A 10,656-nucleotide genomic window follows, 5' to 3' on the forward strand; every position below is an offset into this window, starting at 1 on the left:
CGTAACAAGAGCTTGAAGAGTTCAATAGAAACGTTCAGTCCAGGCGACACACCTGGCGTGCGCTGGCGCGCGCGCTCGGCGTCCACTGGCGAGCAGCGAGCACGCTCGCGTCCACTGGCGCGCGTCGGGAGTGCGCTCGGTATCCACTGGCGTGCGCTTGGCGTCCCACTGGTGCGCGCTTGGCGTGCACCCGCCGCGCGCCTGGCGTCCATCCGAACGTCCCGTCCAAGCCGAGCGTCAAAAGAAGCGTGCAGAAAAAGCGTCACGCTCCTGACAGGCGTCAAAACAAGCGAGATACATCTCGGAGAGAAATCCGACTGCACGAAACAGTCTCAGGAGAAGGGTTGATCGTGTGAGAATACGAGGGGCGACTGGCGAGGAACGCCTTCTTATTCTCACAGTAACAAAGCTCGGACGTCCGCTCTCAAAAGCGTCCTGCTACTAAGAATTCTATTTCATATTTCTCGGTGGAAAGACGTACACGTGATCAGGCGACGTTCGCCTTCTTACTTCTCACTGGAACGCATAATGAGAGAGAGAGACGTGAAGCGTCCTCTTCTATAAAGCTTCTATTTAGAGGGCGCGAGTCCTTCCGAAAGCTCCAACCCTGCGCGGGGAGGACGCTTCGGATGACGAGAAGCAATCCTTCAGGATTCGTGCACGTGCACGCACTTAGGCAGTCTGGGGATTTTCATCAGAAACTGCCGAAGGCACGCCAGATCGGTGGGGGTTCCTCGTAACCCTCCTTCGGCTTTCGACATGCTCTCTCCCCGGGTCCTGGGAGTCAAGCAGAGGTCCCGGCCTAGAGGCGAAATAAGGCCGATCTGACGCCCCACCCTCCACTACACAAGGGGCACTGTCACTGCACTTAGCCACTTCGCATTGCTCTCTAAAGCAAGCACTTTCGATTCTGAGATACGAATCGAAAGAGTATTAGAGAAAGGGCAATAACCTCTACAGACACTGTTTAGGGCCCGAAGGCAACATTACAGGGTTATGAGAAACAATAACAGAGTAGCACTCTTCACAACAATGAAGAGAGCGATCACCTCTCGCAGACATATTCATAACCCGTAGGCCATACTACAGGGTTAGGCAAAAAAAAAAAAAAAGTCTACAGGAAGGTTAGCAGGTTTCACTAACCCTGACTTTTGTTTACTGATTAATTGCGTACATACGAATCATACGTTTTCCTTACGGAATTAGACATGTTTACTGATTATTGCGTACATACGAATCATACGTCTTCCTTACGGAATTAGACAAAGTCCCACACTCCTTACATGACAAATCTCAACAAAGAAGCAAGACTCATACCCCCTCGTGCATACCAAGTGCGGATCTACCGAAGCTTTCGGTAGCCACACCCTATCTTTGCAGACAACACCCTCTGAAAACTAGCCTAACTAGATTCAGATATCTTATGCAAAAATGAATCAATTCAAATCAATTTAGATAGCGTATGTCTAGCCACAAATCCAAGTAAATAAATTAAAAGACAATTAGGATACTTAGCGGCAATGAAGTTTCCAAAATCTAAGACGGAGGTACTGGAAACAGGTGTTTCCAGCACCGGCGACAGAAAAAATTATGAATAGAAAATGGGAATGGTTCCTGATACCCGCCTCCAGCGCGGGAATGGGTACTAACCACCTGGCCGACCACTGCGTGTGTCGGAAGTTTTTAAAATTCTGTCGGACTTCAGAAAATACAGCTATATATATATCTGGCAGGTAAGTTTCATGAACAAACAACAATGTAGTACTCTTAAAATTGACAAAATCAAGACAAAAAAATGAAATTTTCATTATTAAAATGAAGTTTTATTGTATACTTACCGAACAATTATAGAGCCGTGATTTTCCACGAGCGGCAGGATACTAAATTCAAATTTAGCGCGTCGGCGTTGCCAACACTGGTGGTGATGACGTCATCTCCCTCCACTCGCGGGAGAACCAGGTACAACTGCCCAGGTGAATCCAATTCTTTCTGCCCGTCCGTCCACCTAAGGGGAGGAGGGTGGGTATAATCATAATTGTTCGGTAAGTATACAATAAAACTTCATTTTAATAAATGAAAATTTCATTTTTTATTGTAGTGTCTTACCGAACAATTATAGAGCTGATTACACATTTATGGGAAGGTGGGATTCAGTGGACCACTAGTATTTTTAAATGGTTACTTTATTGCAATACCAGTAAACACTCAAGGTGTCTGTTGTACCTTACCTTGTAAGAGAGCTACAGCAGACTGTTACTGCCCGTCTGGTCGGTGCTCTTCTTACTATTGTATAGGAATTGGAATTTGACCAAAGTTAGCCTCTACAGGAGTGGAATCCTTCCGTAGTTCAAGCGAGTCAAGGCTGACTGACGGAGGATAGTAACAACAAAGATTGCCCTTGCCCTGGGCTAAGACCAGAAATTCAATCATACAAAAACATTTGTCACCAACACCAGATTTAAAAAACATATATCCCAACCATTGTAAAATCTGACCTAACAGACTGGTGAGTATCCCAGGTACTCAGTACCCCCAGCTTCCCTTGAACTCGACAACTATTCAAGGTGAAAAGTTAGCATAGAGGTGACGACCCCTGTGCCGTTTCTCCCAACACCATGCCAGAAAACCGCCACCGGACCTAACGTTTTACAATTCTCGAAAACCGTTTCTATCTCTTTGAGATAATGACTCGCAAAAACCGAATTCGATCTCCAGAACGTGCTCTGAAGAATCGAAGCTAAAGATAAATTCTTTCTGAATGCTAAAGAAGTTGCCACTGCTCTAACCTCGTGAGCTTTAACTCTCAGAACGGAAAGATTGTCGTTCTCGGACTGCGAGTGAGCTTCCCTGATAAGCTCTCTAATAAAGAACGATATAGCATTCGTAGAAAGAGGACGAGAGGGATTTTGAACCGAGGTCCAGAGCTTAGAAGATTGTCCTCTGATACCTTAGTGGCAAACAGATACTGCTTAATAGCCCTGACTGGACATAAGACCTTTCTTCCTCCTCATGGTCCAACCAAATCAGATAAGTTCCTTACCACAAAACTCCTCGGCCAAGGATTAGAAGGATTCTCATTTTTGGCTAGAAAGGTCAAAGATACCGAAAATACAGCATTGCCTTGAGAGAAACGACTCTTTTGTCTATAGCGTGCAATTCGCTGACACGCTTAGCAGAAGCTAGTGCAATAAGAAAGAGTTGCCTTCTTAGTCAAGTTCCTGAGTGAAGCCGACTTCAAAGGCTCAAACGGTGGCCCCATGAGGAACTTAAGCACCACATCTAAGTTCCAAGCCACTGTATCTTGCGGGAGCTTAGTGGTTTCGAAAGACCTAATGAGGTCCGACAGATCTGAATTGGAGGAAAATATCCAAACCTCGATGTCGAAAAACCGAAGAGATCATGGCTCTATATCCTCTGATCGTCGAAGGAGCCAGTTTCTTAGAGTTCCTAGAAATAGAAGAAAATCTGCTATTTCTGTTAAAGAGGTCGCAGAAGTAGAGACTTTAGCACTTCTACACCACTCTCTGAAGATTCTCCACTTCCCTTGATAGAGTTTGTTAGAAGACTCTCCTACAACGACGATAGCTTCTGCAGCTCTTCTTGAAATCCTTTCGCTCTGACAAGATTCCGACAGTCTGAACCCTGTCAGAGCTAGAGCGGACAAGTTTTGGTGGAACCTCTTGAAGTGAGGTTGTTTGAGAAGCCACTTCTCTGGAGGAAGAAGTCTGGGGAAGTCTACTAACACTGAGAAGGTCCGGGAAAACCACTCTTTCCTGGGCCAAAAGGGAGCGATTAACGTTAGAGTTACATTGCTGTGCGACATGAACTTGTTCAGCACCTCTCTTATTAGACCGAACGGAGGGAATGCATAAGCTTCCAGACCCGACCAATCCAACAGCATTGCGTCCACCGACCAAGCTAGAGGATCTGGGACTGGAGAACAAAAGAGAGGAAGACGGTTGTTCCTCGATGTCGCGAACAGGTCTATTGACGGTCGTCCCCAAAGGCGCCAAAGTTTCTGACAAATCTTGTTGTCCAAAGTCCATCCAGAGGTAACACTTGCTGTTGACGACTTAACTCGTCCGCCAGGACGTTCATCTTTCCCGGAACAAATCTCGGGACTAGCTGAACCTTCGCTTCGTTTGACCACAGGAGGAGATCCTTGGCTACTTCGTACAGAGAGAAAGACTGAGTCCCCCCCTGTTTCCGCACGTACGAGAGAGCCGTGGAGTTGTCGGAATGCACTGCCACTACTCGGCCTTCTACTAAGCTCCGAAAACTGTCTGAGCCCCAGAAATTGCCTAACAGTTCCTTTACATTTATGTGGAACTTCTTCTCCTTCTCCGACCAAGCTCCTGAAGTCCGTTGATTTCCAGTAGGGCTCCCCAACCTGTGTCCGATGCGTCGGAAAAAGAACTGTAGGTTCGGGAGGATGGGTCGTAAATCTAGCCCTTCTTCCAACCTTGCTCGAGAGAGCCACCACCTTAGGTCCTCTTTTATTTGATCTGTGACAGGAAAGGTAATCGAGTCTGGTTGTGTCTTCCTGCACCAAGAGGCTCTCAGGAAAAACTGCAGAGGTCTCATGTGCAGTCTTCCCAACGTCACAAATTTCTCCACTGACGTCAATTTGCCCAGGAGCCTCATCCACTGATTGGCAGAACTTACCTTTTTGTCCAAGAACTCCTGAACTGTCTCCAGACAGCCTTGAACCCTCTTCGGGGACAGAAAAGCCCGAAAAACTTGAGCATTCAGAATCATCTCCCCAAATAAAGGATGCTCTGAGATGGAACCAACTGGGACTTCTGTTTGTTGACCAGAATTCCTAACTTTCTGGCAAGATCCAGAGTTGTTCCAAGGTCCTTCATGCACCGACTCTCTGATTCCGACCGGAGAAGCCAATCGTCCAGATAGAGGGAGATTCTTACTCCTAATATGTGTAGCCAGCTTCCTATCGGGGATAGAACCCTGGTGAAAACTTGAGGAGCGGTCGCTAGTCCGAAGCAAAGCGCCGGAAACTGAAACACCTTGCCTTCGAACATGAACCTCAGGTACTTCCGAGATTCGCGATGTATCGGAATGTGAAAATAAGCGTCTTGCATGTCCAGAGAGACCATCCAATCCCCCTGTCTGATGGACTCCAGAACCGACCGAGTGGTCTCCATATGAAATTTTGTTTTCTGGACATGCAAGTTCAGGGCGCTCACATCCAAAACCGGCCTCCAGCCCCCTGATGACTTGGGAACTACAAAAGGCGATTGTAAAAGCCTGGAGGAAAATCCCCTTCTATCTGTTCTATCGCTTCTTTGAGAACAAGCGCTTCCACTTCTGCGGCTAGCGCCAGAAATTTGTCTGAGCCCGGAGAGTATGCCTGGAATGGAATTGGCACAGGTGAGAGCGAGGGAGGTGAAACGAGAGGAATACGATAGCCGAACTTGAGTATTGCACTACCCAGGCTTCTGCTCCTCTGTTTTCCCATTCCTCCCAAAACAGCAGAGCCGCCTGGCTCCCACTGGTGCATGAAGAACCGAGCTTTCATTTGGAAGGTTTGTTAACCTTGGCCGAGGCCTTGAACTGAGGTCGCAAATTCGATTTCGGCCGAAAGAAGCGCTTGGGTTTTCTCCCTCGAAAAGGCGCTTGGGCCAGAGGAGAAACCGAAGGAACAGTCTCCACAGGAGCTTTAGGTCTCTTAGTAGACTGTGCCAGTAAATCCGAAGTAGATTTCTTATCTAGCGCAGACGAAATTGACAACACTACATCGTCTGGAAAGAGGTTATCTTTCACAAAAGGAGCAAACAAGAGAGCAGACTTCTGTTGGGACATAACCCTTTTAGAAGCAAAGGAGTGCACCAAAGTTGCCTTTTCTTAAGGGTACCAAAGGCGATGAGCGAAGCTAACTCATCACATCCATTCCCTAATGGATTTTGTCCGCACAGGACAGAACACCAATCCATCCTCCGCTAACGTCCTGGGAAGAGAAGGACAGTCTTCGATCTTGGCCGCTAAGCGCCAATAGTCCAATCAAGGAAGCTAAAGACTTCCAAAAGTTTAAATTGATTCTTTACAACGTGGTCCAACTCAGGCGCTGTAAAGAAAACTTTCGCTGCGCGAAAGCAGATCTTCTAGAGGAGTCGATTAAACTGGAGAAGTCTCCCTGGGAGGAGGCAGAAACTCCCAGAGAAGGAGCTTCCCCAGTTACATAAAACCTATACCTCTTACGAAGCAACTTAGAGGGAGGGTAAGCAAAAAGAGCCTTCCCTAAGTCTCTTTTCATAGACATCCATTTCTCCGTCTCTTCAACGAATGTCTAACCGGCTTTAGATAGAACAAGTTTGGGATGGAGAGGGTCTGAAGTTTTCCTCCTCATCAAAAAAGTCGAAGTTGGGGAGCGCGGAGCCGCTTTCTCAAAATAATCTGGATAAGATACCAGAAGAAATCTAAGGAGACGTGAATAACACGAGAGGTGATGTGAATCCTCCTCCTCTACTTCTTCTTCATTCTCCGATACCGCCGAAGAAGTAGACGGAACTACAACCGGATCTGAAGGTTTTCGAACCACCCTTGGACTCATTCATCCAGTTGGTTAACATCTCTAACTGCTTGCGCAAAGGCGCCAGAGACGAATCAAAAAACAGTTAATGTAGGCTTGGAAGAGCCTAAATGTTCAGCAGGAGGCGGAAAAACTACTTGCGCCTCGCTCGGAGCCGCCGAAAATTCGAGGCGAAACAGGCGCATCAGGCGTAACAGACGAAAAAGCGCCTAAAGAAACACCCTTAGAACTGCTAGCTACAGCGCTAAAAACCACAATCTCTACTAGTAGATGGAGCCGAAAAAGGCACAGATTGAGGCGACGAACGAGCCGCTAACGACCGAGGCGCAAACCTACTCTCAGGGCTCCTTATACCGCTTGACTGGAGGAGGCGAAGAATCGGCGCCGCCTGAACGCCTCTTAAGGGACGCGAAACGGGCGAATCTCGCCCAAGAGCGCCGTGCGACCGGGAGACGAATCGCTTGAAACATTTGAAAGGCGTCTGACCGCAACACCTTTCCAACGCTTAACCGAGCCCTGTTGAGGCGCAACAGGCTCAACAAGAGAGGCGCCTGTCTGTGGGCAAATCCCGATCGACTCCCTTGGACTTCCGGTATGTCTTCTCCCCGGTGCGGGGGAGCTGGACAGTGACCTTTGTCTAGGAGACGTGTCAGGACAGACAGACGCACCCTCAACTACACTCTTACCTGAGGGCCGCGCTTTCTCCAAAAACGTCTTAACTGAATTACCAAGTTGCAAAACCGTATTCGCTAGTACCGAAAATTTCTGATCTAACCTCGATTCCAGACTGGCAATGGTGTCGGAAGAAACTACACGGGAAGCCGGAGAAGTGGGATTAGTAGGAGGAATAGGAGGTGTAGTTAAGGAGACATAACAATTTGAGGAGAACAGAAGGAACAGATGCATCGCAAGACGAAGCAGAGCTAAGTCTACTTTCCCTAAGCGCTGCTTTTCTAATTCTGTCTTTAGCTAATTTCTCCGAGTATGAACTAAAAAACTTCCATTGAGAATCAGTCCAATCACTACACTCGTTACATGTTCGATCTGCTGAACAAACCTGTCCCCTACACTTAACACATTTAGTGTGAGAATCATACTCTAGCTTGGATAATCTAGTTTTACATCCTGAGATGCAAAACCTAACTCCCGACGGACTAGAATCCGACATGGCAACGCCTAAATAAAAAGCAAAATAACAACAACGCCAAAAAAGAGTACTTCACCAATTCCGAAGATCAAATCCACAAGAAAAAAGCGAAGCAAAGTTATCCAACCGCACCGACCACCGATGTTCACCGGACGCCGGCAGGAAAAGAATTGGATTCACCTGGGCAGTTGTACCTTGTTCTCCCGCGAGTGGAGGGAGATGACGTCATCACCACCAGTGTTGGCGACGCCGACGCGCTAAATTTGAATTTAGTATCCTGCCGCTCGTGGAAATCACGGCTCTATAATTGTTCGGTAAGACACTACAATAAAAATAACTACTCACGACTTATTATATTTAGTCTTCTTCTTTTTACCATCAATGCTGTACCCTGTTTCAATTACATCAGAGGAGTCAGTAGACTGCAATCTTTCAGAAACCTCTCTTGTGACAAGTTTACAAACTGTAAGAAGAGAAAAAAACTGTAAGTTTCTGCATGAACAATTTTAATTTTAAAATTTAACCATCATTTTATAGCCTACAAATTACTGAATTGCAACAATACCTTACCTACTTTCAAGCAACCGGGAAAGCAGCAGGGAAAGAGGTTTTAACAGAACAGACATTGTTAATAGTTAATTTCAGCAACGGGGGAACACAACTGGGACCATTGCCTACTCACTTGGCAGTACTGAACTTGCTATCACCTTACATAAAAACTATCAATTTCTGGTGTTGGAGATTAGGTAATCATAATAAAACAACAACTGAAATTCGTATGCAATGAAATGCAAACTTTTAGAAAAAGGTAATTAAAAAAATTCCTTTCTGGCTACAAAAAATGGACTAAGTACAAATAGTATGGGTTTGTTGTGAAACAAATGAAACTTCCATACAAAAATTTTTGTTTCATACAACAGTCAAACTGCTCTCTTAGATAACCTTAAACTTTGGTTTTGAAACCCCAACCATCCACCCACATTTTTACACGAGAAAAACTCCACCTAACCCCATCAGTATGAAGCTTTCCTCCAACAACAATACACCTGCTCCAAATGGAGGAAAGGAAGGGGGCAGACCTCAGTACATGGCAAAATATGAAAATGCATATTCCTGGGATCACATACCCACCTAAAAGCCCTGAAGGAGAAAAGACAGCTATTGGATTTCTCTATGATTAGTTACTAAGTACTATGGGAAGAATAGGCTACTGTGACAGTTTCTGAATGACTTACTTTGCTTGGTAAAGTGTTTCATTTTTTTGGTTTTTTTTGTGTTATAAGCTAGTGTATATTTTCATAACTAACCCAGATAACAGTAAGATATGACAATTTGTCCAAAATTGCATTTTTTCCTAACTATACAAACCTGAGGTCCTTTTACAATAGGAAGGTACTAGCGGCAGCTGGATAGGTCGTAAGCTTTCGAACAAGGGGTTCGGTAGTTAACTGCTTGTCCGACAGGCGCGCGCGCGCGACTGGTAGGTAAACAAATCACTTTTGCTTTTGGCCCAAGCAAAAACTGCAGAGTGAGGGGTGGCATGAGGTGGGGCTATGTGTAAAAGGACCTCAGGTTTGTATAGTTAGGAAAAATGCAATTTTGGACAAATTGTCATTTGTTCCGACACGGCATACAAACCTTCGGTCCTTTTACATTAGGAAGACTCACTTCTTGGTGGGTGGAATCTGAGTCTTTTTGTGAACAGACTGGGTGTTCGCCCAACCTTGGAAGCCTCCCTGGTCGTAAGAGCGAGGGAGGGATCCAAGCCTCTGTCCGATTGATCGGGGTGTGCACCGCAGGATCAATGGTCAGACCTCTGGACCGAGTACTAAGAGAGGGGCATGCGCATCTCTTCGTACCAGCAATGCAAGAACTTGTTCCTGTACAGGAGCAAATATAAAGTCATGGGTTTGACTCTTGTAGGCATCCACTTCCCCCCCTTGTAGAAGGAAGTGGTGGATATTCTGCTCCTATCCCTAGTGAAAGGGATAGGATGGGGCTCTGTCATATAGCTCACCGGCGGCATCTCGTCCTTATCCAGCAGGGTAATGACCGTATCCCTCTACCCACAGGTAGTAGAAAAAGATAGAAAGAGAAGCCAGTCACTTTCTCATTCACTATCTATTCATACAGTCACACCAGGACTCGATGCTGTTCAGCCTGCTAGGGTCTGGGTTAGCTACACAACGTGTTGAGCAGCCACCACGGGTCCTAAGGAAAACGATCCAAGGACTGTGGGCAATATCCAAAAGGTAGAGGTTCCCAGGTGCGTGGTCTGGTTGTACCAGACCCCTGCCTTCAGCCTGCGCCCACGGAGAAGTTCTTGTGTAAACTCGAGGGAGTGTAACTTCTAGGTCATCTTGGTGCTGACGAAGAGTCTTCAACACTCCGCCTGGGATGTCGAGTTTCTTCAGAAAGCGCGGTCGTGCTTTCACAGGACAAGCAGCATCTCCTTCGCATCGAAGGCGGTGAAGTCCATTAGGGAGGGGACTGTGAAGGACTCTAACCGATCGTCAGGAACCGAAGGGTTCAGAGTCTTCGCTACGAATTCGGTACGAAATCGAGCGTCACGAATCCCCATCCCCTGGATGCTTGACTTCGCAGGCAAAGTCATGCAATTACCTCAGAGGAAAAGAAGGGAATTGTCGTATGACCTATCCCTCTTCTCGACTTCGGTGATGTCCTGTACCCATACTGGTCTATCCGTCTGCAGCGAAGTTGTTGTTCTCGGTAGTGGATAGGACACCGCACTCAATGTTGGGTGTCGATGGTATGGGTACTGTGACAAGCCGTTAGGACGAAGAAAAGATTGTTATGGAACAACCGAACTAAGTCCACAGCGAAGTTCGTAACAGACTTGGGCGCTCTGACAGCTGCCTACTGACTGCGTTCGGTAGGAGGCAAGTTGTCCAAGCACCCGAGCAAGTCACGTGACCTTCGCCTTAAAAGGGTTATGCCAAGA

The 10,656-nt window shown here is 46.6% G+C and overlaps 1 pseudogene; it reads right to left on the reverse strand.

The window, feature by feature from the left end:
• LOC135224053 (protein canopy homolog 3-like) overlaps nt 1–10,656 on the reverse strand; it is a 36,240-nt pseudogene that overhangs the window by 21,812 nt on the left and 3,772 nt on the right.

This window comes from Macrobrachium nipponense, chromosome 10 (assembly GCF_015104395.2).
Source record: "Macrobrachium nipponense isolate FS-2020 chromosome 10, ASM1510439v2, whole genome shotgun sequence".
Lineage (NCBI taxonomy): Eukaryota > Metazoa > Arthropoda > Malacostraca > Decapoda > Palaemonidae > Macrobrachium > Macrobrachium nipponense.